The sequence below is a fragment of the Ambystoma mexicanum genome, chromosome 2p, assembly GCF_040938575.1.
Source record: "Ambystoma mexicanum isolate Mex_15411 chromosome 2p, UKY_AmexF1_1, whole genome shotgun sequence".
In the NCBI taxonomy this organism is placed as follows: Eukaryota; Metazoa; Chordata; class Amphibia; order Caudata; family Ambystomatidae; genus Ambystoma; species Ambystoma mexicanum.
In genome coordinates this window covers 179,788,185-179,814,698 of record NC_090923.1, presented here as the reverse complement: position 1 = coordinate 179,814,698, position 26,514 = coordinate 179,788,185, and positions in this window count along the sequence as shown.

The following is a 26,514-nucleotide window of genomic DNA, read 5'->3' as shown; positions in this document are numbered from 1 at the left end:
CCAGGCAAAGGGGGGCCCACATTGTTGCTGCTAAGGACCTGTCACCGTCTGTGTCCCCCGTACGTGCCTCAGTTTATTTTTCCCCCCTTGTTAGGGAGCAGGATGGGTAGCGCACACAGTGGCTGCGGGGGGGTAGGGGAGGCCGCACCCCGCACCCACTTGCGTGTTTTTAAGTTCTCTGCACCCCGGGTGGTTATGAACTGCTCTGGGTACTCGCGTTCGGGATCACAGCAAGCTCATTGTCATTGGGGGAGGGGTTTCTGGCCTTGCGGACCGTAATGTTATACACCCCTCCTCCGGGTGTGCTGACTCCTCGGCTACCCTTCTGCACATTGGGGTGTATAATGATTAGTATGGGGGAATGACCGGGCAGCTGTTTCCGTGTCTCGGCACCAGTTTCAATCCCAATGTTCTATAAAGAAAAGATCATACCTACACTCAAGTATGGCGCGGAAGCAACACCAGATATGCCCCAGAGGTTTTGGTCCAGACTTGAATCCATCATATGGAAAGAATCCTGAACTTGCCAAGTACCACTCCAATCTCTGTAATTCGCAGAGAATTAGGCCTCTATATTCATTTAAATGGCTGTGGAATGGAAAGAACTGGCTTGGTATAGGAAAAAATTATTTCCAACTAGGCCAAAGATACTGAAACTTGTGAATCAGGAGACACTAAAAGAAACTTGCCCAATGCTGACAAAATGACCGTATCGCAACAAAGAAATTAATGGAATTAGCTTGTACAGAGGAAGACCTCAAGGTCAACACGATGAGATGAAAAAGAAACACTTTGACCTGGACTGGATCCGCACAGAATAGAAAGCGGGAGCCTACAAACTTGTTGGGGATTTACCACCTAATATCAGAAAATGTTACCAGCCCCAGGCTTATCTCGTAAAATTTCCAAACAGAAAGTACAGGGAAACATTTATGAGGATACGGCTAAATCAAATCCTGACAAACTAGCTCAAGGCAATTCGTGGAGACAGCCCTACAGACAAATGTAGATTTGTCAAAGCCATGGACAAGTGGAAACCATATGACATGTAATGACTTCTTGCAAGGGGTTGAAAGCGGAGTATGAACTCTTTTTTTTACACCGCTGTTGCGCAACCTTAGTACACTGGCTACAGAGAGCAGATGGGCGGCCCTGATTAATGGTGATAACACAACCTGGGTCATCGCTGCGATCTCATTCATAACAATGATATTCCCATCAGAAGGATAAAAGAAGGTACGTGACAGAATTCCACTGATGGATGATTAGAGATGCCCCCCAAATAGAGTTAAATAAATAAATAAATAAAGGTGGCTTCTGTTTGGAGGGATGCTTAAATTGGGGGTTCTGCACATTACCATAAATCAGCATGGTTGTGCTGATAAATGCCCCACTGCAGCGAATTGATGGGGAAAGAAAGCCACGTGAAAGACTTTAAGAACTACAGATCTAAAGATAGCCTTTAAGGATTTGGAAGGGACGGTAATGAAATAAAAGGCATGTAACTGAAGTATTTTGGATGGAGGGAGGGATAAATGAATGAATTTATTGTAAAAATTGCAATGCAATTAAATCAATAAAAAAAATAAAAATAAACTATTATTCATTTTTATATTCCCGTTGCACATTGTTGTCATTCAAGAGTTGGGGCCAGTTAGGAATTCTCCCAACCTTATCAAATACAAAATAAAGTTTTTTGAAACTTGAATCCATTGTGTCTGTGTCGGTGTCTGCTCATGATACCATGCCATGCCTTCCTTACATATGGAAAGAATTATTGACCAAATTGCATGTGAAGGGGTTGTATGACCGAGATTTATGGTGGGGGGTTGATGCAACCATCTATACAGCCATGAGAGGGGTGGGGTTTTCTACCCTTGCAGGAAGAAATTATAGAGCGTTGGGGAACCTGTTTAAAGATGGGAAATTGATGTTTGAGCAATGGCAAACATCATCATACATCATTTTTGTCATATGCAAAAGTGGTTCACAAGTTGGCCAATGTATGGGACACTATCACAGAGGAACCGGTAGGAAGCCCGGTGATGCAAGTGTTATTGTCATAGGGGGGAGCGATGGGGAGAATCTCAAGAGTTAATGGGGTGTTACAGGGAGCAAAACCCCAGGGGACCCTGGCAATAAAGGAAAAGTAGGGAGGGGATATTGGATCGCAGATCTCGGAGGAAGAGTGGGCTAAAGCATGGGAACAAGTAAAGAAAGTATCCCATAATGCAAGGTTACAACATATTCAATTTCATGTCCTCCATAGAGAATATATGCCTCTGGCGAAATATCACGCCATTACAACTGCGATACCCCCATGACTGATCACGTTGTGGGTTTTGGCCCTGCAGGCTTTTTGCACCTGGTATGGAGTTGCCCAACTATAGGAACTTATACAACGGAAGTCATGACTTGGATCAATGGGTTACAACAAGCCAATTATATGTGTACTCCAAATGTATGCTTAGAGGGGCAATACCGGGGAAGAAAACGAATAAGACAAAAATAAATAGCACCATTTATGTTTGTCTTATCAAAACGATGGATGGCAATCTCCTGGAAATGCCCCAAGGTTCCCTCTTGAAACAGTTACTAGAGGATCAGGATTGTCTGGGCTAGAAATATTGAAAAATAATCATGACCTGGACTCAGAAGAAGTTGGTAGCATAAGTTGAGGGAATGGAGTGGTCATTAAGTATGTCACAATTGATAACAGACTGGAACCATGATGTGAAAAGGTGATTATTAAAAGTTTATTCTGTGTCCGGTCATGCTCGACTTTAGTTTAGTTCACAGTGAGACAGTAGGCTATAAGAGAATAGTAATACATGGCATCTGATATGAGAAATTTTAGCCAGAGCTATGCAGGCCGTGTTAATTAGACTAGTGAACGGCTGGGGTGGTTGTACAACAAACATGGTCAATATGGAGTGAAGGACCAGATTCCTTTCCTTTTGTATGCAGTGACAGTGTCATATTCTGTTTCTATGCTTTGACTGTTACCATAAGGCAGAAGTCTGCAACCCGTGGCTCCTCAGATGTTCTGTACTGTGACTCCTATGATCTGTAACCGTCAACAATGCTTGTTAGGGCCAATGGGAGTTGTAGTCCAAAACATCTGCAGAGCCAAATGTTGTAGGCCGCTGCCACAAGGCTATGGCACGCTTTGTTGCTTGCATGACACTTTTTGCCACAATAAGGCCACCTCACAGTACTGGGGAATGGGGAAAGGGAGGGAATCTTTCAGGTACAAGTCAACAACGTGAACACCAGTGCACGTAAAGATCAGTACAGAGGGTCAAAGTGGAGACAATTGGCATGAAACAGAAGAGAATTTTCTCCAAAACGGACTTCCAGACAAGAGGAATGGAGATTTGCACAACTTCTTCACATGGAAATCCTTTTAATAAAAACATTTGGGATTGGTTGTATTTCAGAAATCTTCGCAACTCCCTAAAAATAAATGGCAAAATGGTCAGTTTTGTATCCCCCCCTTTATGTTGCAAGGTTTTTATACTGCGCCAAATTTGTCAAATCACCACCGCAGTAGACTTTTATTTTTTAAACAATTTTTTATTTATTATGTTATCAACGCACCAAACATTGCAATACATTAAGTCACGTTCAGCAGCAAAAACGTTTACAAATTGCATTTTTTGGTCCCGCTCCCACCCACCCCCTTAACTTGAGCCAATGTGTCTATGTCCACAGCCTGCTCATCAACCGGCGGGCCTATCGTTATCACAGTATCTGTGTCGTCATCACTGCGTTCGGGCAGGGGGGAGCCCATCATAGTTGCCACCAACTGCCTCCATTCTATTAGAGGTCCTACCTCTTCCTCCCCTCCCCTACAGACCGTGTCAAACCAAGCAGCCTTTTCTGCCTCTGCCCATACAAGAGGTCCGCCCACCTCTAAGCAGCCTTCCAGCACATCGCAATCCTCTGTTTGGCAAGGATGTATGCCAGCTCTTTAATTTTGCTAATGTGCCTTAAATTGCGTGGCCTAGGGAAACTCACCAGCATGCATGCCCAGGCCCATTCCACCTCCAGCATGATGCCTTTTCCGGCCAGGCGTGTTTTCAATTCTGACCAAAATCTTCCCCCCTCCGGACAGGCCCAGAACATATGTTACATCCCGGCTTCCTCTTCCCCACACCTGGGGCATCTTTGAGTCGTCTGACCACCGAACCTGGCGATCTTCCTGGGGGTGAGGTATGCTCTATGTGTGACATATAATTGAATCTGCTGGAGCCTTGCGTTCCGGGACACCTTTTTGTGGTATCTTTGGGCCCTATCCCAGAGCCCATCCGACATGGGCTCCCCCACCTCTTCTTCCCTAGAGTAGTCTCAAATGGAGCAATTCCCTCCCCACTTTGGATTCCAGCAACTCATATATCCGGGATATCTCATGCCCTCCCTCCGAGATGTCGTATATTGTCTCCATGGCGGCATCCGGTTGTTCAGATAACACTACCGCCGGCCACTTCTCTCGCACTCGTTTAACCATTTTGGAGTGGGTTATATACTGCCCCTTATGCACCCCGGTATCTTCTATCAGTTTCTGGAATTCCAGTGCCTCCCCATCTTGCTATATGTCTCCCAGGGTGGCCAGGCCTATCGGTTCCCAGTACTTCCGGACCCTGTGTATCAATTGAGGGTCCTCTTTACATAGTGCCGCCAGTGGCACCTGCATAGAAAACGGGGCTGGGTATCCCACCAACTGCCATGCCCTGTGCCACATCTCCTAGCCAAGCACCAACAGCCTCACCATCCTTAGAACCCTTGGTTTGGATAGCCATACTACTTTTCTGAGGAAGAAAGGAACCGGATCCATGCACAACAGCCTGGTTTCAGCCGTCTCCTCCTCAGACAGCCACCTCGCCACATATTGCAGCTGTCCCGCCAAATAATATAGCTCAATATTAGGCAGGTTAATTCCTCCACTGTTGCACGAATTCTGTAATTTCCAGAGAGCCACCCTGTTCCTGGAATTATGCCAAATAAAGCTCCTGCACAAGCTGTGGAGACTAGCAAAAAAGCGCCTGGGGATCACATGCGGGATATTTACAAAAAAATTTAGCAGTCTGGGCAAGACTACCATCTTAAGTAGAGCAGCTTTCCCCATCATGGCCAAGGGTAGTCTAGACCAAAATACCATGCTATTTTAATGCCTTCTATTGCCTTTTCCATGTTATGTTTATGTTCTTCTATTGCCATGTGGTATATATCAATTCTGAGATATCGGAACGACTTGGCGTGCCAGGGTATTGTTAATGTCGGCAAGTCCCTGAGTGGGACAAACCTGTATCTCCCCAGGGGGAACATGCTGGATTTCTTGGGGTTAACCGCTATGCCGGAGAGAGTTGCGTACTGCTCCATTACTTACAGAATATATTGTATTTTCTCTTTTGGGAAGCGCAGATACAATAGTATATCCTCAGCATATAATGAGACAAGATGCAGACCCCCGGCAGTGTGTATCCCTGTCTCCTCGTACTGTTGTCTCAGACAGACGGCCAATGGTTCCAACGCTAGTATATATAACATGGGCAACCAAGGGCAGCGCTGTCTAGTGCCGCTGCTAAATTGCCATTTGTCCGATATAGTAGCACCCGTTTTAACCCTAGCAATTGGGGAGCTAGATAACATTTTAACCCACCTAAGGTACCCTGGCCCCATTCCATAGCCTCCCAGAGTCTCCAACAGCCAGGGCCATGTAACTGAATCGAAGGCTTTAACCGCATCAAGCAAGACGATCGCCAGTTCACCCGGGTCCCCCTTAGTTTGATCTATAATATGGTGCAATCTTCTATGGTTATCCGTTATGTTCCTGCCTGGGACATAGCCCGTTTGGTCAGAATGTATCAGTTTACCGATGACTCGCTTAAGCCTGTTTGCTAGCACTGCCGTGAGGATTTTGCTATCGATAGGGATCTGTATGACCCACAATCCGTGCTAGGTTTACCTGGTTTTAGGAGCGGAATGATCACTGCTTCTCTCAAGGAGTCCGGCAACCCACCACTCTCATACGCCTCATTGAGCATAGCCAGCAGCGGGGGGAGCAGCTCCTGCTTGTAGGTTTTGTAAAATTCACAAGGGAGCCCATCTGACCCCGGAGCCTCACAGGTGGGCAGGTGCTGAATCACTAGCTCCAGTTCCTCTAATGTAATTGGGGCATGTAGGTCCGCCCGTTCCACATCATCCAAGGTGGGTAGGCCTATATCCTCCAGCGTATCCAGGATTTCGTGGTCCCTCGATCCGCCAAGGTCCTCATAGAGGCGTCTATAGTATCCCAGAAATTCATCATTCACACCCTCCTGGGTGTTCCGGATCCGGCCTCCATCTCCCTTAATTTCCCTGATCACCGCTGTGGCGCCTCACTCTCATATAACCAGGCCAGCAACCTGCCTGGCTTGTCTCCCCCCACATGCTGTCTCCACATATTTCTTATAGCTTATTTTACAAAGCCTGTCCCAGAGCTCATCACTGGCTTGTTGCAGCTGTTTTATCCTGACCCCATCTTCACTAGAGGTGCCTCCCCTGCGCATGATGTCCTCTAACTCCTCCTCCATTTCCCGCAGTTCCCACTCTATGTCCCCCTGGAGCCCTCTAGATTTCGATATGGCAATCCCCCGCTCTACCACTTTGAATTCCTCCCACACGGTTCCCATAGATGGAACACTGCCGGTATTGATCTCGAAGTACTCCGAGATCGCCTCCCTTAACTCCTCCCAGAATCCCGGGTCCTGCAGAGCCTCGGCTCTAAGCTTCCAGGTAGGAATCCGCGCCCTAGGAGGTTGGTGTTGCCACTCCAGGATCAGGGGAGAATGATCCGAGAGCACCCTGGCCTTATATTCCGCGCTTCCCATCTCTTCAGCCATTTCTGTAGTGGCGAACACATAGTCCAGCCTCGTGTGCAAATCGTGTGGTGCTGTGTAGTGCGAATATTGCCTATCTGCAGGGTGCAGCCGCCTCCAGACATCAACTAGGTCGAAGTCTCTCAGGAGGGCCTGTAACACCCTTGCAGCCGGAGTGGGTTTATCTAACTTGTTATCTGATCTGTCAACCTTGGGATTAAGCACACAATTAAAGTCTCCGCCCCACAGGATCCCGCCTCCTAAAAGGGGACCAATGTTGCCATATAGAGTCCGAAAATAAGCCGCTGTATCCTGATTGGGGGCATATAAGTTTACGATACACACTTCCCAGTTTTCCAACATGCCTCTCATAACGATCAACCTGCCTTCCGGGTCTCCCATAGCTTGAAGCAGCTGAAATGGCACATGCGGTGCCACCCACGTGATAACACCTCTAGCATATGCCGAATATGTGGCTCCCACCATGCACCCCCTCCACTTCCTCCTGACCACCTCCAGTTTCTCCCTGGTGAGGCGGGTCTCCTGCAATAGTGCAACATCAATCCTCATCCTTTTCAGGTACATCATCACCTTGTTACGCTTCAAATAACTGTTGAGGCCCCTGACGTTCCAGGTAGCCACTCTAAGGCACCCCGACGCCATGGATACGATGTCCCGCCCTCCATCTCCTCACTACCATCAGCCTACTTAAATTTGCAATTTGGCTCGTAACCCCTTCCCTCACAACAACCATCCCTTTCCCCAACTTCCCAACCACAAACCCCAACAAAACTCCCCATCACTTCCCCTTTGCTTCCCCAACAAATGCCCAGCTCCATCCCTGGATCTCAGGCGACCCCGCGTTTGGTTCTGCCTTGGTGTGCCGAGGACAGAAACACGGCAGGGTGTTACAGGACTACCAGTGACCTAACTAAACTAATCTAAATGGGGGTTTGAGGAATAGCTATGCGAAGCTCTCACAATGTGTGCGCAATCTGAGTGTCCACGGATCATGTCCAATTACAAACTATCTAGCCCGCCCATGTGCTACAACTAGCAAAATCATCAAGTCCCATAGTCTTAGGCTGCGACCATCACAGTGCAGCATACACCATTTACTTATCTCTTCCATCACCTTCTCCTGTCTGGATGCCCGATTCCTGGGGACAGCTCTGCGTGTCGAGCCACCCCATCGCCTCTTCCGGAGACTCGAAAAACAAGGTCCTGTTTTTGTGGAACACCTTCAACTTTGCCGGGTAGAGCAACATATACTTGAGACCTGCTTTGCGCAATCTCCTCTTCACAGTCCCAAAGTTCATGCGGCTGCGTTGTACCAACAGGGTATAATCTGGGTATGCAGTTATATTTGCCGTTCCTCTCTGTATTGTGCCGCCCTTCCGAACGTGTTCAAGGATCCTTTTGCAGTCTCTGTAGTTCAAGATCTTGGCAATCACTGGCCTAGGCGGATTACACGGGGCCAGCTTCTTCGTCAGGGCCCTGTGCGCTCTTTCCACCGCAAACCCCTGGGATAGCACTCCTCCAGTTATTTCCTGCAGTAGCATGGATTGAAAGAACTCCGTAGGGTTGGGTCCCTCAGCTCCCTCTGGCCAGCCAACTATGCGGATATTGTTCCTTCTGATGCGTCCCTCCGCCTCTTCTGCCCTGCTCTCCAGGTTGCCCACATGTTGCACTAGGACGTGAAGCTCTGCCTTATGAGTTTTACAGTCCGCTGTGTTCGGGCCCACATCTTTTTCCAAGTTTTCCGTTTGTTCCCCCAGTGACCTAACATCTTGCCGGAGGGGGTTCACTTTCTCTTGCACTGCGCCTACTTTAAGCTCCAGTGCCGCCTTCAGTTCGGCCATAGCCAGTCCCAATTTGGTCTCCCAAGCCACTTCCAGGTCCGCGATCGCCGGAAGGACCTCCTCATTAGTGCCCAGGGTGACTGCGCTTCCAGTCGGGGTTTTGTCCTTACTTCTGGCTTCTTCCGGGCCCATTGGTGTCCTGGTGTAGTCGTCTAGATTGGGTTGCTTACCCTTTGTTCTCAAGGGTTTGCTGGACATTGCGTCTTGCCGGCGATTCGTGGGCAAGCTTCGCCACTGGCCTGCTTCAGTGGGACCAGGTAGCTATTACAGCCAGGGCCCGGGCAGGCCACGCAAAGAGAGTCTTTGAGCAACCTATGCACCACTGGAGTGGGTTGTGTCCTCCCACGTAGGCATATAAGGCTGCACTCCAATCCGCCGCCCGCCTACCCTGTAGATCAGGCACCTTGTGTCCAGGCAGGCTGTGGGTCCAAATAAATTTGCCAGCACTCCAAATGCAGTCCACACATGTCGCACTCCTAATGCCCACCCTCCCCATGTAGTGCATGCTAGGTGGTTGATGCCTTTTGGGGAAGTTGCCTCCCACCACAGTAGACTTGCAGCACAAAGGCTTGTCATTTATGCAAAATGCTTAAGGACGTTGAGCCACAGTCTTTGGCTCAGCAGTGGTTAGGGTTTTAAGCCCCCCCACACTACCAACTCTTTTACTTAGCCCTTAAACCCCCGAATGACCATGAATGGCCACGTTCTATAGACAGGAAAGGTAGACGCAAATATGGGTACTTTTAAATAAGGTTGGTTTAGAACCATGGCTCATCTGGGAGCAAAGCTTTGGAGCGGGTTTCCTGGAAGTTCTGAAGCCTGTTAGGAACATTGTGTATGGTGAGAGTGGTGTGTGAAGCAGGACTTCTGGGTGTTAATCTGCAGAATAAAGGGATATGCTTCTAGATATGGGCAGTTACCTTGTCCTGTTAATAGAGGTCAGCATGTGAATCTTGGGACAAAATACAGGTGTGGAGTCGCTTACCCGATTACAATTGCAGGTCTACTTTGGGCATTATGACACTTTTCATAAACTGATCATTTTCCTACTCCTGGAAGAGTAACTATAGGCCTAAAAAAAACTAAAAGCCATCTTCCTCCCTATATTAAATAAATGCAACTGGAATTAAGTAATTTTGGCCTGATTTTCTATCTTCCTAACCTAGCTAAGGTTCTAGAATGATATTGGCCAAGCGCCTATAGTCTTAGTTGGCAGCTTTACAACCTCCTCACCAAATGCACATTTAGGCAGCCATGCTTTTGTTGGGAAGGAGAGGGTACAGGGGGAGGTGGTTGGTGACAGGGTTATTGTGCGGGATGGTAGTGCATGCCGTGGGTTTAGAGCCCACTGGGAATCAAAAGGCATTTTAGATAATAGCAGCCATATTGAAATCTAAACCTAACGCTGCGCTGCAGCCGGGACTGCAATCCCAGGCCACAAACATGGTAATAGGTGTATGCTTGTGGAAATAGGTTGTATGATGGGCCCCAGTGAGAATGCCCAGAGCTGTAGAGATGCATAAACCTTTCGTTGTCTCATGTTGCCAGCATTTTCTATCCCAGGAGAAATGAGCTCTGCAAGGCCACAAGTGGGTTGAGAGCTCCCTTCAAAAAGCGAGAAGGAGGGCACGAGCCTCTGACCTTCCCCGTCCCAGCACTAAATAATAGCACTCAGATGCTCCCCGCCCCAGGACCCCAGCATTCCAATGTACCAGTCAGATCCAGATCACCGACCTTAAAGCTGCTAGATCCTCCATTCGATCAGAAAAGATCAGAAAGCCAGGACAGGCTGTCTTCACCAAGGGTCATGTGATGTGTGCTGTGAGGGGCAAAACAACAAACCTAAAATGAGGGTTCAAAGCTTTGGAAGGGCACCGACGTGTCTGGAATAGCGTTGGGGTTTGTTAGCCACAATGATCTCAAAGTATCTTCTTAGCCCTTATCTGCAGTGCCAGGTCCACATTAGGTTAGAGATACAGAATGTATTGTTTTTCTTTTTATAATGAGCAATTCATTGTAGCTTTGTGTTTGATGACGTGCAAGGAGGAACTCACGTGGAGGAAGATGGACCTTGGCCTGGCATCCCCTATGGAGCAGGTAGCCTATGCATAGGGTCGCGCCAACCAGCCATTCAGATTTGTACCATATACATAACTGATGACGCTGTGTGCTTTTTTAATGTGCTGCTTATACTAAATTTGGCTGAGCTTTCCGCTGCAGCAGAGTGCTTTGCTGGTGCATCTCTATTTTTGTGGAAATAAACTTTGTTCTCTTTGTAAGAGGTGTGCTGGGCCTTTTTTCCTAGCGGATAGCATTTTTTCTGGTGTGGGCATTGAGGGGCTTCTATACATTTTTGGTGTCGCCAACGTGATCCCAGCCACCCCCGTGAAGACTGAAGCTTCATGGGCGCATTTCTGGAGGGGCTGCGCCCACCTGCAGTGGCGAGTCCCAAGCGCGCAACCTGTAGTGGTGTACAGAAGCTGTTTTAAGACAGGCGTGACTCCCAGGAGCGTGCAGGCCGTTATTGGGACCCTGTGACAGTGGAGCTCGGGTGAACACACAAATGTAAGTACATCTCTTGCGAGCGACAACAACGGGGGCAATTGTGAGTGGGGAGACGTATGTGTGTGTGTGTGTGAGTGTAAAGGGAGAGCGGGAAAGGCCACGTGGCGAGTTTTGTGTATTTTATATTATTGTTATTATTGAGGAGATAACGAGGAGGAGAACAGGAGTGTGGGATCCTTTCTGAGTAAGGAGAGAAAGTGGTGCCAAATTTTTATTGTGATAAGGGGATAACAAAGTAGGAGCTCCATATAATTGGAGAGCTCGGATTCCTGTACCCAATATATTTTGGGTGCAAGGAGATAAGTAGTGGTTGTTATTTTTGCATATTGTTTTAGTTTGTTGTTTTGTTATGTTGAACTATTATTGTGTATTAGGTGGAGGCCAAGGGAGGGCCTGCGGAAGTGTTGCGGGTGTTTCACGTTATGCAGAGTGAGGGTGTGTGTGTGTGGGGGGTGAGGGTGCAAATAGGGGGCAACTGATAGGTGGAAACAGAGGACTGGTAGCGACATTCATAATAGCTTGTGTGCAACGCATAACTAAAAGGTATCCTTGTTGCAAACTTAACAATTGTCAACATGGGGGTGCTAACTCCGTTGGAGTACATGTATAGTGCATTGCCGTTGTGAAAGGGCGCCAACATGTCTGGAATCGAGTTGGGGTTTGTTAGCTGCAATGACCTCGGAGTATCTTCTTAGCCCGTGCTTGTAGTACCAGGGGCACATTAGGTTAGAGATAAAGAATGTAATTGTTTTTCTTTTTATAATGAGCAATTCATTGTAGCTTTGTGTTTGATGATGTGCAAAGAGTAGCGCATGTGGAAGAAGATGGACAGAAGGTGCTGGGATCAATGGTCTGGTATCCCCTATGGAGCAGGTAGCCTATGTATAGGGTTGCGCCAACCAGTCATTCACATTTGTAACTTGCATCATGGCTGACACTGTGTGCCTTTTTAATGTGCTGCTTGTACTAAATTTGGCAGAACGTTCCGTGGCAGCAGAGTGCTTTGCTGTTGCTTCTCTATTTTTGTGAATAAAGCGTTGTTCTACCTTGTAAAAGGTGTGCTGGGCCTTTTCGCCTGGTGGGTTGTATGTTTTCTAGTGTGAGCATTGAGGGGCTTCTCTGCACTTTTTCCATCCAATCTGCCTGTCTCTGGAATACTTTGCCTATTTCTATGCGTCTTTTCCCTGGCCTACTTCATTTTAAGAAAGCTTGGTCAGTGCCATAATGCCAGCAATGTCGAGAGTTACGCTCTATAAATGAATAAAATAGAAAATACAAATCGATCCATATTATCTGAAGCAGCAGATTTACTTGAATCAAATAGGCAAATGTGGTAAACTCGTCAGCTCATCCTCTAAGACAAATTGGTGATCATAACCGGCAAAAGAAATTCAGAAAAATAAGAAACAGCAAGAGACGCAGGCAGAAACTGATGACATTCATTACTAACGTCATTAATGAGGCCAACTGTTGGTTTTGTTCATTCTTTCTGCAGGTTAATGTGTCCTGTGAAATCTTGGTAGTTAGACGCATTTTTAGTTTTGGCTATTAGGTGACGATGAAGCACCACCTATAAGATGAACATTTTACCTTGGGGTACAACTAGAAGGGAGATGGGGTATGAGGGACACACAGCTTGATGCCGTTTGATTATTTACCCAGCCATTGACTGACCATTGCCATGTTAATCCCTTTTGCCACTCCCACGCATTTCCTGCCCAGAACCCAATCCTCCTGGAAACTCTTTGAGCTACCTTTATCAAGGAGTACCATCAAACATTGTGTTCAAAGTGCCTGCCATAGTTATTTCAAAGCGGTCTTCTGAGAGTTAATGGTTTATTTGGAGCTGTGAATGCACTACTGATGTAATGGAAATGCCTTGACCAAGTGTACCTTTAGACCTTCAGCCACTTGATTTATTAACAGAAATCTAAAACCAAGCATCGGCAAAGCCAACAATGTTTGCTTATGTATAGGTAATAGATGGACATTGCCAGATACTTCATTTTGCAGCTGCTTCCATTAATGGCTAGTTGGCACCATTGCAGGAGAACCTAGCACATGCGTATCCCTTGCCTACACAAAAGCCAACATGTTGGCATTGCCGATGCTTGTTGTGTTGTGTAATTGGTTAAGAAGACAAACCTTACGCATGTTTAAGAAAAACATATTCCAAAAACATATATTAGATTGGCCACCAGGGGGCGCAGAGATGAGCTAGCACAGGGGTCCCCAACCTTTTGTGCGCAATGAGAAAAATGTGCATAGCAAATGAAATGGTGAGCAACGTCCATTTTCCTATGTAACATATTCGTACTGAGTTGGTGGAAAAATGATTTCAACACAAATTAGAATGTAATAAACTTAAAACTGCTAATGAAAATTTTAATTTGCAGTACTTAATAGTTATCCAGACCATGTGCAAGTCTAGTAAAGGAAATGTGCAAATCCTTTGACATTAAGTAGTTATTTACAAGAAATGTTGAGGAAATAGAGTGGTCAGTAGGACATTTTTAGACGGATAGGACCAGTCAAGTTGTTCAGAAATATAGTAGGATTAAATAAAGATTATATGTGGCTTTAGTTTCTTGAGCTAAATATTAGACATGTAATGCAAATGTTTGGACAGTAAAATGATCACAAATGGAGCACTGATTTTACGGTGTACTTTGGGATTCTGCCTGGGGATTTTCCAGGATCTTTAGTGGCAAATTGTACATTCCTACACATACAAGACCAGCAATACTGTTCCTCAGTCATTGATTACTCTATTGTAGACTGGTTTTCTTTCTTCAGGAATGTTATAAATGTCTGTATTTCTGATTGAGCAGAGAGTGATCACTATCCTTTTGAGTTCATTTTCCAATGGCCAGGGGTAGGCATCACAAATGAAATGCCCGAAAGCCAGAGATGCTGGTTATCGATTCCTAAGTTTGTCAAGGAGGTATTGGAAAGAATCACTAATTCCTAAAAAATAAGATATTCTCTTAAAAATGTTAAACAGTTCAGAAGCCACAAAGGAAAGTGTCTGTTTGAGTTTTTGGTTGAAACTGTCCAGGACAGAGCTGTTGGCAAATAGCATTCCCAAGTTTAGGAAGTCCAGGTCATAGTAAGGGATGCCCCATGGTTCCATGCATAATGTAGAATCTCCAAAAGAACCTTGTACCATGATTAAATGAGTGGAGTGTACATGGCTGGTCAGATTTATAATTTCAAATGTCATAAAAATAGCCAAAAGACAAAAAAAAACAATTATTGAGAAACAATGGGAGATTTTTTGAAGGACACCAAATTGTTTTATGTGTAATTCAATTGTCGAGACAGGCATTATGCCATCATATTGGCCAAGTAGTCCGTGGGGCACCAGTCCCTCACGGTTATAGGCCAATTTCCTTATTGGGTATTGCCAGCAAGAGTTTCCAAATGTTTGTGCCTCATACTGGAGGAGTGAGCTAAAAGTAACAATATCTTGAAGCCCTCCCAAAGGTGTTTCAGGGGAGAGCTTAGTACAGTCGACCACTGCTTCACTCTGTGCACCATAATGGAGAAATACGATAAGGTTAACGGAAGGAGATTATTTGTGTTTTTTTTTCAGATTTTGAGACAACTCTTTATTTGATTAATAGAAACATATTGTGATTTAAATGTTATTGGTGTCCCTAATGGTTTATTAAATCTTATCCAACTGTGATACACAAACATCTCAGCATATGTTAGATATAGACGATCAGAGAATTATACATTGTTTTTTCCCACCAATAAATGTGAAAAGCAGGGATGTCAGGTGGCCCCAATTTATTCCTTTCAGACTTTGGCTCTAGTACTTCTCTTAGGAAAGTTAGCCCACCCTCTCTGAAGGTTACCTTTTATAGCATCTTTCTTTATGCCGATGACACATCAATGTTGGACTAAACCCCAGCAGTAGTTTGAAATTCAATATGATCAAAACAAAAATTATGGTGTTCGGGAAAATAGTGAAATAGCAGTGGTTGGGTCAATAATTTTTTTTTGAGAAGACAGCTGAAAGGGCACCATTAAGGATTAAATGGCGTTTTACATTTTTATTTCAAGCTTGGGCATTCAGGTTGGACAAGTCCCTGCAGGTATATAAGGCAAAAGTCTATTCCATGATTCTTTATGGCAGCAAGATCTGGGGTGGCTCAAACTGTCATGCCATGGAGGGGTTATAAGATAAATTCCTGTGCCAAATAGCAGGTGTTCCTTTGGGTAAACCTGGTAGCACTTTATGATCTGAATTAGGGGTGTTCAGTTTGAAGTTGTCTGACCAGTTAAGATTTGTAACTTATTTTTTAAAAAGGACATATGGAATGTTCTGCTAATCATAAAGTGAATTTCAGTGTAAGTGTGATTGCCATCTCCCCTGATAAAAAAAAAAAAGAAATCTTGTGGTACAGGGGGTTATAGGGCACTGTTCATTTGGATGGGGGTGAGGGTTGGGACAGAACTAAATATGGCACATTAATTTAATCCAAAATAGCTCTTAAAAGCAAGAGTTTGTCCGATGGGGGGAGAGGCAGATGTCCAAAATATAAATAAGCTGACCTGTTTAGCTTTATATGCAGACTTACATACACACAAGCTGGCAAGGAGAACTCTGTGAAATAAGATTCCCAGAATGATGGAGGCTGATGCTAATGTACGTTTAAATGTACCCACCCTTCAATACATAAAGAAGGTGTGCAGGCAGAAGCACAAAGTCTGCCTGCAAAATGGGAGTTGATGAAGATTTGGTTCATTTTCTGTTAATTTATCATTGTTTCTCGGTTTTGCGTAAGCGTGGACATGCATGGAAGCTATGTTTTATATAATTAATTGTAATGATCAGGTTTTTATATATAGCTTGTGTGAATATGTTAAAGCTGCTTTATTATTCTGGACCTGTTCTACGTGAATTCTATGAAATATGATAACCTAATGGAGAAATATGATTAAATAAATATTGAGTGAGTAATACTGGTCATTGCATGGTAGGCTTTAAAGATCACTTCACTCGAGCTTTGGAGGTCACATTCTAAGAATTATTTTTAGCATGTATTTGTTTGTTTGTTTGTTTGTTTATTTATTTGTAATGCGTGCCAGTCCCGGGGGTATCGGGCGCAAGGTACAGAGAAGGTTACAAGATTACTTTCAGCTTAAAGGTAAGAGGTTACAAGGTTACATAAACAAAGGCTATGCACCGCCCCCTAATACAGAACCATTTAGGGTTGGTAAACGTGCTAAACATACAGGCAAATTACATTAATTACAAATCATATATATATTTAGATAGAGTCAATCAGTAGTTACATATTTACAGTAGATGGCACGAAACTGAGATAGTAAGCAATTGAACGGTTATGCAATCCAGTCAGATCTGACGTTGAAACAAAATAAGGACTGGTACAGGATGGGCACTAATGTGGTTAGTGGTCATTTTCCCTGAGCCAGTTAATGGTATTATATCTGAGTTTAAGAAATGTTTGGTCTGCCCTCAAGGTAGGAGGGAGGGAGTTCCATAGCTGCGCTGCTTTGACAGGGAAGCTACCCCCACCTGCTTTCGTTAATTTGAATCTGGGTACGATTAGACAGCTGGCATTGACAGTTCTGGTGAGACGATCAGATGTTTTTCTGATCATTTTCTCCACAAGGTAATGAGGGGCAGCGTTGTTGAGGAATTTGTGGATAAGCAACACTGTTTTCAGGTGGATTTTGGTGTTAATGCTTAGCCATCTGGTGTGACACCTTGCTGCCAAGCTATGATCTCTTCTGGCAATGCCCAAGGCCGTTCTCAAGGCATTATTCTGTAAGATTTGAATCTCATTTAGAATGTGTTTACTGGCACCCAGATATAAGGCATTGCAGTAATCCAGCTTGGACAGAATTAAAGCTCGGGCAAGAGTAATACAGCTTTCTTTAGATAAGAAAGGTTTACCGGCTCTAATTAGCTTGCAGGTATATGCCTTGTCCGAAGCCATGGCATTGACCTGCTTGGCCAAGGTTAGGGTTGAATCGATGTAGAAACCTAGGGTTTTTACCTCTTTGGCAACTTGTATGATGTTACCATCTATGTTGAAGGATGAGTAGTTGGGGCCAAGTTTATTGAGGTTAGCTGTAGTCCCTAGGATGAGGAGCTCAGTTTTGTAATCATTCAGGCATAGTACGTGGGCGGCCATCCATGCCTGAATGATGAGGTAGATTTAATTTACTCTGGCCATATCCTTATCACGATCCCAGGAAAGTGGTATGCGGATCTGGGTGTCATCGGCATAATTAGTGTATGTGACACCCAGGTGGTCCGAATAGAGGCTTAGTAAAGATGTTATACAATGTAGGTGAGACGCAGGATCCCCGTGGCATACCCCATGTGATAGGGATGGAGTCTGCTGCCGCAGTAGGTGAAAAGACTCATCGTCCTATTACTCAGAAAGGATTCAATCCAGAGAATGGCTTCCTGGGCAAAATGGGCTGCTGAGTTGAGGTGGTTGCATAGAACCAAGTCCAAAGCAACTGATAGATCAAGGAAGAGTAACAGTGCTGTGTTCCCCTTGTCCCTGAGTTCATCAATTTGTGTTTTGAGATCAGTCAGCGCTGTTTCGGTCCTGTGTTGAGGCATGAATCAAGATTGGCGGGTTCCCAAGAGCTGATTAGACTCTAAGTAATCCTGAAACTGGAGATCGGCCACACAGTCTAGTATTTGAAGCAAAAAAGGCACTGTCGTAATAGGCCTCTAGTTCGTGGAGATGGAGGGATCAAGTGATTGTTTTTTAAGGAGGGGGAAGGACCCAGGACTCCTCTAGGTTATTTGGCATGGTACCTGTTGCAAAATAGGCATTAATTAGTTTTGTTATGGAGGGTGAGAGGTCTCTCGCAGTGTCTTTGATAATTTGGGCCAGGCATTTATCACCCTAGCAGTTAGACGGTTTATGGGAGAGTATGATTTTTTCAACCCCAAGGGTGGTGACTTTGGAGAAGCTAAAGCATTTTGCGGGCTTAGTGCCCAGAGTAGGGGTCCTGGCACATGTGGCTAAATTGGGTAAATTTGCCTTTTTCTTAGCAATCTTGGTTTGGAGCAAAGTGATTTTATTCATTAGTGTGTTCTGAATATCTGCACGCCAGAGGTTATATTTCATGGAATTGTCTGCGAGAGGGATGGGGGCTTTCAACTCTTTTAGTATAACAAAAAGCTCCTTTGTGCTTGATTTGGCCTGAAGTATTCTATTGTTGTAGGTTTCCTGTTTAGTTTTAATTATTTCTTTTTTATATTGGGCTGATATGGTAGCCAGAGTGATTTTGTTTTCCTCGTTGGGTAGGTGTTTCCATATGACGTTACATTTTCTTTTTTCAGCTCTCAATATTTTGAGATGGGGAGTGAACCAGGAGTTCAGGAGAGCTCTTGGTTTACTCTTCCTCATTTTTAGTGGAGCGTTCCTGTCCAAGGCTTTGCTCATCGCATTGTTGTATTTTTTTACCAAGGTAGCTGGGCCAAAGTTATCCGGAAGAGAATTAAGAGTGGGTATAATCAGTGGCATAAATTTGTCCGCTGTAATGTTCTTTTTGTTCCTGGTGAGGATGAGTGGAGCTACTGGTGGTAATGGTTTTGCCTGCCAAGGTAAAGTAGAGGAGGGCATGGGTGGTCAAAAATTGAGGGGTTATAGAGGTAATAGAGGCAGTGCAGTTAAGTTCATCGGCCCAGTCTAAGATCCTGCCTTTATTGTGTGTAGGCGATGTAAATCTTTGAATGAAACCAAGTTCAGTGAACATGTTGGATATAATGGAGGCTTGCTGGTCATTGGAGTCATTGTGTCCCAGATTACAATCTCCTAATACTAATATTTGAGATGTAGTTTTCAGGTTGTTTGATCGGATTATAGAAATGTCCTCCTTAACAGTGCCGAGGGTGCCTGGTGGCCTATAGATAAGATGGATAGTGAGTGTTTGAGAGTCAGAGAGGGAGAGTTTTGCAGTAAGGTGTTAGCCCTATCAGCTCTAAGTATAATAATCAGGGACTGCGAGCAAAGGGGTAGGGCCTGCAGATGTGTGGAGCCCTGACTCTGTAATGGCCAGAAAATCTTAGTCAGATTAAATCAGCTATTTGTGTGGTGTGTGCCGCCAAAGATCTAGCGTTGATAAGAGCGCACTTGATGTCCGGAGCATTATGGATAGTCTGGAGGGTCAGTCAATTGACTTGGTTAGCGGTTGGCTGGTTGGAGTCTAAAGGTTGTGTGGAGCTGGTTGTTTTATAAGTGAGCTGTTCTTGGCCGATGGTGAACGTAGGGTGAATTGGGGTTTGTTTATATTCTTGGTGTTATGCTTATCACATACGTCTTCTCTTGGGGGTCTGCTGGTCTTCCTCACGTTAGCTAATCGCTCATGGAGTCTGGTTAGTTTACAGCAGAGTTTCTGATTTCTTGTTTGCGTATTGCATGGGAAGTCAGTTTTCACTAGATCACTAATAGGGGTCTGATGATCTAATAATTCAGTTTTGGCGGGGTGGCAAAAACTGCATTCTAAAACACCTGGGGCCTGTTACAGTGGTGAAAATGTGGTTAGGAATTTAACTTTTCTGAAGGATTTGGAGCCTCTTTTTTTTCTGCCCAAAAGGGATTTTACACAAAACCTAGTGTCACACATTGGTCAAAACATTGAGCATTTGAGCACTATTTCATAGAGAGGTGTGGTTTTAACTAGGTATTTGGATTAATTTAATTGCATTTGAATATAGGACAAATTAGTTAAAGTGGCATGCAGGTGCCTTATCTTCCCGTTATCCATGTGCCAGATGGGCAGAGTTTCAAACTATGACAATTTTTCCACTGGACACTGTAATAATAAATATAGGTGACACTAAAAGCAATATTTCCGATAAATGTAATGCATGGTAGCATCAAACACAAACCTTATTCATACAAAAACGAGTGCATACAAATTATTTAATAAAGGAACGTCAAATTATTTAATAAAGGAACGTTGGGTATGCATGCCACTTATTTGTCCATTATGCTCCTACTAGCTGTACAAAGGAACAGAATAAGACCATTTTCTCCAGGGGACACACATAGTTCAAAAGTTTTGATCATTAATACATTTGTCAGCTGAGTAAGGTATCTGAAAGTGACAGGGTTTGAACAATGACGCTGCTTTAATAAGAAAGGACATTCACTGAAAAATAATTTGCACTGTGACAACAAACTCAAAACTTGCATGTACAAATAAAAGCCAACTTGTACCACAGCAGGCTCGTTGGCCAACATTCTCGCACAGTCCAGGACTCAGTCCTGGCTATACTGCTACTCACCGAGGTCTCTTCTCTTAAGTATCTCTTTCTAGGCCTCCACACCATCAACTGGCGAGCAACAATTTAGGATGTCGCGAGCAACATGTTGCTCCCGAGCTACACGTTGGGGACCACTGAGCTAGCAGCTCCACACAAGCGGGTCTGTTCTGGGATTAGAGCCCCCACTGACTGAAGCAGCCCACTCCCATGTGTGTGCCGCACGGGAATCTCCTCCCCCTCCCCCCTTCGAGTCGTTAACCCGAACTCCGGGGAAAGAGAAAAACATAGTTTGACACAGTTGAAGAAGGACTGTGGGAGAGCTCTGTGCCCAATCCGATCTCTGATTCCAACAGACCCGGGCCTCAAGTGGGCCCAGAGAGGAGAGAGGCCACGACATGCGCCCAAAGGCCCTGAATGCCCCCTGCCCCCCTCAAATCCACACTTTCCCTGAGGGCAACAGTTTACTTCTGGGGGAGAAAAGCCCCTGACACAGGAGGGGCGGACTCTGATGTAGCCGCAGGCCACCGCAGGGGGAAATTAAGCACAGTTTACCTTGCACTGTCCCAAGGAGGGGGATATCTCAGCTAGAGACTCACTGTGGGCCGTTTGACCACGGAAGAAGTGCGGTGGAGGGGAGTCTCCCCCAGACAGAGGCCTACAGACCATCCTGAGACACCCACTCCCTGTGGCTGCCCTGTCGTGGGCCCCGCGTGGGGGGGCCCCGGAGCTGAAGCCGTCCGGACCTTGGCTAAGCCCTTGCCCCTATTTAGCTCGCCCCAACTGTAGCAGGCTGGAGGTCTTGGCCACATATCTGGAACACAAGCAGGCTGGGGCATCCTCCCCAACACTTCGGCCTACTACCAGCTTACCACTGGACCCTGGGGGAACCCAGAAGAAGCTGGTCCACCTGAGGTTTGCCCCCCCTTGCAGGCTCCCTCCCCCCACACCAGCTTGAGTGACCCAGACTGGATTTCCGCTCCCGGGAGGGCTTTGTGTCCCCATTGTCTCCTGCACCACATAAAGGGGGCCCTCCCGCCCTTTCAGATCGGGGCCCTTGACCGCACAGCTGCCTTACAGCCCTGCATTGATGTCCATGATTGAAGCGGAAGCCTGATCATCCCCAGTTAAACCGACACCCTGCCCTTCCAGTTTCCCCTGCGCGACCCATCATTCATGAGGTGATCCACCACGCTCCAAAAATTCCAATACGAAGCAGAACCCGGGCAACCCCAGGTGACTACACCTTGCCGTCCCCAAGCATGGAGGACCCCCAGTCCTTGAAGAAGGATATGGCAGCACTGCTCGGGGAAATAAGGGGCTTCTGATCAGACATTGGCAAAAGGCTTGATGCGCTGGACAAGAAGGTGGACAGTATGGACTACAGAATCCAGGGCCGTGAGGCAAATCTATCCTCGATCGACATCCTGGAGACCCAGATTGACATGAGAATCTTGGAATTGGAAAGGAGGGAGTCAAAGACGGCTTTCAATATGGACGACTTCGAAAATCAAGACCGCCGGTGCAATCTGGGTTTTTGTGGCTTCCCAGAAAAGGATGGAGAAACGCAAGGGGACATAATTAAAGCCATGAACGAAGTTGTTACGGAAATCTTCAATAACTATAACACCACTGACCCCAACATTGACAGAGCACACAGAGCAGGAGGGAGCGCCAGGGGACCGCAATCAGTTTTAGTGAAATTCCATTACTACTAAAAGCAGAAATACTGGACATGGTGAGAAAAAAAGGACCGGTGGCCTGGGGAACCTCACAAATTTCAATATTCCAAGACCTTTCAGGCTTCACCCTGTCCCGCGGAAGACTCTGCTCCTCCCTAACCAAATGGCTAACAACAAAGTGTGTGTGATACAGATGGGGATACCCCTTCGCCCTTGTCTTCGAGTTAGAGGGTACAAATATAACTTGGTCACAGAGGACGACGTTAATAGAGTGACGCACAAGGTGCTTGGAGAGGAGGCTCCGGTGGCTGCCCTCGGGGATCCGAAGGGATCACAGAGCACAGGCTCAAAAAGAAAAGACCCTGGGAGTATGGGGGGTGTGGTCAAGATGGCAGGCTAAGTGGACGTGGAATGAAGGAGCTGCGTCCCGGCCCGAGGAAATAAGTATTAACCCAACATCAGGCTCACATACAAGGCAAAGGAGAGAGTGAGCAAGTATAGAGGAGAGGGAGAAAACCATTCCGACCTCGTGGCAAAGAGGAGCAGTGAAGGACAGACGAGGCTCCGACCAGTGAATGCCCTGAAGTGGAAATGGCGGGCAGCTCTCACTAGCACCGAGAGGGAGGCGGACCCAGGCGAGCAGGGACCCGCAGTTGGAGGGTTCCATAGGCTGGCAAGGGAGGCAGTCAGAGAGGGGTTGTCCCACTTAAGACTCCGGTGAGCTCCAGCAACGCTGGGCACAGCCGTACGGTAAGGTGAGAGACGAATAGAGAGGGTGAGCAGCAGCAGTGATCACCAGCAATGCCGGAGGAGCCCAACAGTGCCGGAAGTGCAGCCTGGTCGGAGACGCGGCCGGTGTGCAGCGAGATCAGCGGGAAGCAGAGTGGTGGTGGAGGAGATCGCCAGGACAGTGCCCCAGCCAGCTGGGAGCAGAGAAGCTGGGGACTCCTAAGGAGCGGAACGAGACGGAGAAGAAGGCATGGCACAGCGAGGGAGAAGGCATCTGGACAGAAGTGGAGCCGCCCAGGAGGTAAGGGAAGATCAACGGAGCGGAAAGGAGCTGATAGGGTGCCGCAAGGACAGAGTGGAGGATGACAGAGGCCCGGCAAGACCGCGGGAGAGCAGGTGAGAAGGAGCCTGGGCCAACGAGCATGAGATGCTGCAAGAGGGTGCAGCCCTGGTATCCAGCCTCATAAAAGCACGGAAAGGAGGAGGGTGGAGGAAAGCCTGGGCACGGCCACCATGGGGGACAGATGGAACCCCTACGAACAAACCCTAAGAAACCCAGAGGAGCTGGGGGAAGCTGAAAGTGACTGGCTGGGTTAACCCTTCTGACATTGTGTCCCCACTTTGGGTTTGCCACAAGTAACAAACAGCCACATCATTTTGAATCCCAGTGTAAGTCAGGGTTCAAAACACCCCGCACAGAGTGGAACGCACTACTCCCCGGGGGGCAGCATATAGCCTACCTTCCAAAGGACTCAGGGAAGGCCGGAGGTGAGAGGAGGTGAGGACTGGCGCAGGAGGCCAGTAATAACTCTGCTCAGGCCAGGAAAGCTTAAGAGGAACAGAGGCAGCAGGGGCCAACTGGACCTTGAGCTGAGGAGGTGCAAGACCCTCAGAGACGTAATAGCAGAGCAAGAGGGGCAGCAAAGGGGCCTCAAGTCCACGGTGTCATCAGGTGCAAACTACACCAGGAGAGCAGTCCCGGAGCATGCTTAAAGGGGATTCCGCAGAAGAGGAGGGACAGAGGAAAGATTGAGGAGGCCACCCTCCAAGAGCAGGCAAAGAGCTGGTTATGAGAGATCAGAAAGGGGAAGACAAATAAGCGACAGGAGGATAAAGCAGAAAACTGGGGAGTCGGCGGGCGGATCATTCCAGGAATGGAATGATGGTAAAGTCGATGGGACCAAAGAAGAGGAATAATAATACAGGACAGCAGGAAGGAGAAGGGCACCATAAGGGGCACATTCAAACGAAGCTCCCCTTTGGGAATTCGACAGAAAACAGCGAGGGAGGAATGGCGCTCACCAAAGAAGACCTACTGGCTGCCCTGGCTCAATTCAAAGGCGAGCTCACAGAAACTGTCAAGGCAGAAGGGGCAAGCATTAGAGAAGAACTTTCGCAAGCCATCACAAGCAACCGGAAGGACATTGACTCCCTAAGGGAGCGGGTAATTGAAATGGAGCAGCGACTGACAGAGCTAGATACAAGGGGACACGAAAAGGACACGGCAGACGAAGGAGACGGAGGAGAGAATAAGGGCACTTGAGGAGAAATGCGAGGACTTAGAAAACAGATTGCTGAGGGACAACGTTCCAATTGAAGATCTGGGGGCGGGAGTAGAGGGTCCGAACCTTGAAGTCTGCATTCAGGAAATGTTCAAAAATCTAGTAGAAGATGAGCAGGGTCGAAGCATGGGGATAGAAAGAGTGCACAGAGTGGACAGCCGGAGAATGGACCCGGGAGCGAGACCACAGGACATATTAGTAAAAATGCATAGCTACAAGGATAAAGCGCAGTTAATGGGGGTGGCCAGGAAGAAGGGGAAGATATCTGTGCGGGGATTTTAAGTTCAGCTGTTTGATGATCTATCCCAGACCATGCTGGCAAAGAGACGATCATTTAAACCACTTACAGAGGAACTGAACAAGAGGAAATGCGATATCGCTAGCTCTACCTGACGAGGCTGCAATTTCGTATGGGCAACAAGGAAATAACTGTGTCCCAGGTGGAAGATGGTCTGAGAGCTCTGGGATGGTGCATGGAGAGATAAGGGGGGGGCACAGTGCGATTAACCACCCGGGAGAGAAATCAGATGAGGCGCAAGCTGGGCCTCAAAAGTTGACTACGAAGAAACCCAAGAATAAGTGAAAGTGACCACAGGGACCCGGGAAGAAGCTCACTACAAGAAACACAATGAAGAGAATATAGCATGATAGGGGTAAAATGTAGGGATCTATGGAGGGTGGGGGCAAATTAATCCATGGTTCACTGAAGGGGTCCACGTCGAGAACCTGGACAATGGATCCATGGATAGTTGCAAATTAGGGGGGAATAGCCAGTTCGGGAGGCGGCAAGATATTACAGGAAGGAAGCTCAACTGCTCAGAGGGAGCGGATGGTGCCAGGGCAACAGAGGGAAAATGGTTATGATGAGAATGGATGTATAAGCTAATGTCATGTAATGTAAGGGGACTAAACAGCCCGACAAAGAGGGGCCAGAAACAGTTTGCTTGCAGGAAACGCACTTGACAAAGGGAGATGAGGGACATCTACCTAATAGGAAGTACCCATTGCAATATCATGCCACTGCTGAGACCAAGCGAGCAGGGGTGGCAATCCTTCTGCATAATACTGTGCGGATGGAAGTGATCAAGATAAAATGGGATGCAGGGGGAGGTATGTGCTGCTGAAAGATAAAATGAGGGTCCAAACATACACAATGGCGTCTGTGTACGCCCCCAGCCAGGGGCAGGAGGGGTTCTTTACCAGATTCCTGGAGAAGCTTAGTAAATTCGGAGAGGCGGAAATCATTTTGTCTGGATATTTTAATTTAGCAGCCGACCCTGTGTGGGATAGATCAGGGGGTCTGACGGAGCATGGAACGGGGACAATGTCCAGCTGTTTACTAAGAAGATTCCAAGAGGAGGGGGAAAACAATGTATGGAGGACACAACACCCGCAAGAGAGGGATTACTCCTTCTATTCACATGCCGATAAGCCATATTCACAAATTGATTACATCATGGCAAATCGAGGCATAGTTCAATCAACCAGTAGAATACAGATAGGAAATATGACAATATCAGACCATGCACCGGTCTTGTTGGAATGGGAGGGAGGTCATGAGTGGAAGGGGACTGGGGGATGGAGACTAGAAGAATACATTATCAGAGGCAGTGGAGTGAGGCAACAAATAGAGGACGACATATGCAAATCCATGGATGACGGAGGGGTTGCATAGAAGGGAGAGATGAGACATCTTCAAGGAACACTTTAAAGGGCACTTCATAAGGATTGCGAAAGAGAAGCACAAGGCAAGGAGGGAGGCAGAGGGGAGATTGGAGGCAGAGATATGGGAGCTAGATAAGTTGCATAAGGAGAAGGGTTGAAATCAATTGGCCATGAGGCTAGCACACGCGAGAGGGCAACTAAAACAGATGACTAATAGGACGGTAGAGAGAACACTACTTAGAAGCAGGCAGAGGTTCTACGAGCACGGAAACAAGGTGGGGACAGCAGTGGGCCGGCAAACAAAGGGCCAAGGAACAG